Source organism: Triticum dicoccoides, chromosome 7B, assembly GCF_002162155.2.
Source record: "Triticum dicoccoides isolate Atlit2015 ecotype Zavitan chromosome 7B, WEW_v2.0, whole genome shotgun sequence".
In the NCBI taxonomy this organism is placed as follows: Eukaryota; Viridiplantae; Streptophyta; class Magnoliopsida; order Poales; family Poaceae; genus Triticum; species Triticum dicoccoides.
This window is the reverse complement of record NC_041393.1, coordinates 84,640,613-84,645,086: the sequence shown is the minus strand read 5'-3', so window position 1 is coordinate 84,645,086 and position 4,474 is coordinate 84,640,613. Positions and strand designations below refer to the sequence as shown.

At 43.0% G+C, this 4,474-nt stretch overlaps 1 long non-coding RNA gene across 1 annotated transcript; it reads left to right on the top strand.

Moving 5' to 3' along the window:
• The first annotated feature begins 685 nt into the window (after window positions 1-685).
• LOC119336459 lies at window positions 686-1,653 on the top strand. The gene is made up of 3 exons (XR_005162510.1): window positions 686-935; window positions 1,045-1,218; window positions 1,584-1,653. It is a non-coding gene; the product is annotated as an uncharacterized LOC119336459 (long non-coding RNA).
• Window positions 1,654-4,474: the final 2,821 nt, after the last annotated feature.

The window sequence follows — 4,474 nt, the reverse complement described above, 5'->3', positions numbered from 1 at the left end:
CAAAACGGCGGTCATGACCGTTCCTAGCTAGTGGTTGAATCTTGGAATTTTTTTGGTGTTTCTATGATTAAATAGATACTTATGTATCTAGAAATGATTTTTGGAAAAAATAAAGAGCAAACTATAAGGCAGCTGCAGTTCAAATTTGATCTGCTTCTAGCTGAATCGGCGAAATTTGTCTTTTTCACGAGAGGTGGATCAAATCTTTTGACACCCAACCATTTGGTCAATTGTGTATCAAATATGGTCTGGTATATTAGAAAATTGATTTAGTCCAATTTTGCAATAAATATTTGGTAGGCCCTTCACAAAAAAACTGCGACAAACTATTATTTTTTGTTTAAATGGCTAAAAAATGCTAGAAAGATCGGAAATGCATACAAGTTGGTTATCATCCATAAAATGTTGTATAACTTGAGTGAATTTTTTTAGTCGTGCCATTTTTGGAAAATATTATTGGTAGCTTCTTGACAAATCCCCCCTATTTTTACCACTTAGAAACTATTTTAAATGACACATTTTTGGACCAATCAGAAGGCAGAACCTCTCTTCCCACGGATCACCCTCCTAAGCCGATCTAAGACGTCCACACCATACAGATCCAACATCTCCTAAATGCACGATGGCCAACCCCAACCCTAGCATCGTGCAGCACACTCCCCTCCCTCTTCCCGACCCAGATCTCCCTCTCCCCGACCCATGCGGCCCCGCCTTCCTCTCCCCAACCCAGATCCCCCTGTCCGTCGTTCCCCGCCGACGGCCTCCCCCCAAGCGCCGCTGCTCTTACCTGCAACGACCTGAGCAGGAGCAGCAACAACTTCCTCCTCCGCTTCCCCTGGTGGTCTGGCCGCGCGCCGCTTCTCAGATCGAGCGAGAGGTGAGGCAGCGCCGAATCCAGTTCGTGCGTCGGATCCAGACCGAGCCGCCGGAACGAGGTGCAGCACCGGATCCCTCATTCTTCCATGGATGGACTTGTCATCTTCCCTTTTGCCTTGCTGCTGTGATTTGATTTGCTTCCTATCCCTCCGCCTCTTCCTCACGCAGGCCAAGGCCATGGTGCTGGAAGAAACCCGGCCATGGAACGGACAGCAGGCACGCCATGGAGGAGAGGACCCATGGAGGGGATGACGCCATGCACGTGAGGACGCCATGGAGAACGCAGCTCCACCACCACCCCGACGCCATCTCCAAGCCCCCTCCCGATACATCTCCTGCGAGGTATGACCTCATCACGAGCCCATGGAAGTGAAACTTGATTGTGCAATTGTCGGTTTCTGTCATTGATTATGTGATTGACTGATTCTATAATAAGCCTTCTTGTCTTAGTCTTGCGGTTGATGTTGATAATTCAAAGGCCAATTTCTGCTTACGCTGCCACTTGCTTATGTTGTAGGCCTGATCAGTCACTTAGTCATATGGTCATTTTTCTATTAGGAATTTTTTTACCTTACAGCACAACTAGATAGCCGTGTTCACATGTTTCCAGTGAGTTGTTGTAGAAGTGAGAACTTTATGCGGAGTATACTACCTATTCAAGGAGCTTGAAATGAAGTTATAAACATGTTTTGTGCTTTATTTTTTAGTTTGATGGAGGGTCAAGGACCGCACGCACAGTGGAGTATCCAGAACGCCCAGGCCAGCCACCATGTGAGGTAATGAAATTTGTTTGTCATTGTGCCTTTTGATGCTTGCTTCAGAAAAAGAAAATCATGGATAGATAGAAGATGGAAACAGTGAGCTTCCTTTCAAGTTAATAATACTAAAAATCATTTGACTCATCATTTTTTCATGTCTAGTGTTAAATATGTTCTATTGCAATCTTGCCATGTATGGATGGTTTGGTACAGTTTGCCATGGATGAGTATACATACACATGTGCTCTGCAGTTTTAGTTCTCGTGTTGTTGCACTTAGTCTAGAGATACAACACCATTAGTTAGGTCGATGGATGGATGGATTGACACATACAGCTAGCAGTGCTAGCAACAACAAAAAAATAACCTTGTGATTGATTCCGTTGACACTAGCATGCTTTGATTGTTTTGGAGCCCAACCATGGACTGTACATACTAGCTAGCTCAAGCACACATACAACCAACTTGATTGATGTTTGCAGATACTTGCAGTAGCACGTGTGTGTGTGTGTATCCTATACTCACTTGCTTAATTTCTATACTAGATCAACAACACTAGCTCTTACTTCTTTGTTTGATTCGGAGCAGTAGGCATCCTCTATGGACGATGACGACAACCAGGGCATCCACCGCCACGGCGACGCTCCGCACATGGTCCAACTCGGCTACAACCTCCTCTATCGCCGGACGAAGACCGTGGCCGTGTGCGGCATCGGCTACAACCTCCTCTCATGTGAGTTCATCTCCTACCTTCTAGCCCCCTCTCTTGTGCCGCCATAGTAGTACCTTGCTCTGTTTCATGTGCATGGGTGATTTTGTTTGTACTTTTTGTGCTTGTGTCATGGAAAAGATCATTCCTATTTACAAGTGATGATGATTTGGAGTAGCACACTTGTTAAATTCTGCTCTTGTAGTAGACCCCATTTGTAGTTACTGTGATGTGCATTGACTCGGCATCCTAGTACTGCAGATCATGCATGTTAATAATTTATAGTGGCCTTGTTAGTTACTACAGCTAGGCTGTGTTAACTGTTGGTGTTTAATCTAGCTAGCTTGTTTGTACCATCAGGATTGCAACAAATTATAGCTAGCTAGCCTGTTTGAAATCTATTTTTTTGCTTGGTATGCTGTTGGTCTGAATCTACTTACATGCTTGACTGAATTTAACATGGTGCTGAAACAAGCACTCGGTTGGGGCCTCCTGGGTGATGCAACAAGCCTGAAGCTACTATAGATATCTGAATATTTGGCTACTGCAAATGGAGTAGTCTAACCATGAAATGGTTGCTGCTGTAGTACTCCAACCAGCCTGAAGCTATATGAAGTCTAACCAACAACTGTAGTGCTCCAGCCTGAAGCTATAAAATTTTGTTTCCCTGGCAAAAAATTTAGTTTACAAATGTTTGCAAATTCTGTATTTTGCAGTATTGTTTTGGTTGCAGTAGTTTTTCAGTAGCTTGTCAACTTGTTGACGCTTTCTTAATTATGTGCAGTTGCTCCATTGAAAATTCTTAGTGTATCGTATGCTTAGTGTTAATTCTTTGCAGCTATTCCACTGAACTACAATACTGATAAACTTGCACAGGCTCTGCCTTTTGCTTATACTATTTTTATAAATCCAGTTTATAGTGCTCACCTCTTTGTCAGATTGGGTTTGGCAGCAGTTGCTAATATCTAGCATTTACCTCTTGTTGCAGACCAGAAATGAAAGATCGCTCGATAAACGGCCGCTTCCAGTCGGTTGGATCTGATCTTATACCCGCACACGAGAGCTACCGGAGCAGCAGCAAATTAGCACGGACCCAAGCTGGACTCCCAAGTTCTTCGGTGAGCTGGCTCCATCTCCTACCCCTAGCTCCCTCTTTTCTGCTCCTATAGCATGCTTTGTTGGACTCATGCTCTGCTCCTGCACCAGCAGCTTGATTGGTTCTATATACACTAGCAGCAGTACCTCATGTACATGTAATTGGACTCCCAGGGTGTTGTTCTTGTAAATTCTTCCATGTCTTGCTCTTTTGCTGGTGCTACTACACATGTTAGATTGTTAGCTGTACTTGTTTCCATCTCAAATTACTTTCTTGAACATATGTATGATGCTTGGTGCATGTAGGATGTGCTCCGTGTGGCCTCAAAGATTGTTTATTTTATTTTCGTTCATACATGAGCACGGTTTTTTATTGCCGTTAAGGGGTGAATTGATTTGGTCGTTAATATGTGGCAAGATGTGATGTTTTGCAGGTTGAAGGCGCTAAGGTGTTGGAGACGTGTCTGTACTTGTTGAGCGTTTTATTTGTAGAGTGCTATATTGTGATTGGTGTAATATTGTATGGTTATATTGTGATTGGTGGAATGTAATAAACTTGATTGGTACATTGGTGATTTGGCTCTTATTTGAATATATTTTAAATTTGTTCTCTGATTGGTATATCATTGAGTTACAAGTTGTGAAAAAATAAAACATGATGTTTGGGACCTAGTGCCTAGAAGAACCTGACAATGTGCACCCGGTTGACTACAATAATCTGAAAATTGAATGTAACAAAAAAAATAAAGAAAACCTGAAAACCGAAATTATATAGAATGTGAAAAGGCTGCGTCTCATAAAGCAAAAAAGGCCAAATCAATGGCCCAAGCCCATGTAGCTAGCAAAAATTAACAGGAAAAATAAATATTAAAATGGCTGAAATAATGGGCTCGGCCCATGTAAAATACCGAATTGGGCCAGGCTGATTCTTATCCACGTCAGATTGCCACGCTGGATCCTACATGGCTTGGGGAGGCTGCCAGTGACCAAAAGTTTGGTCATAGAACCAACGACCTTTTACATATCACAAAGAAGGT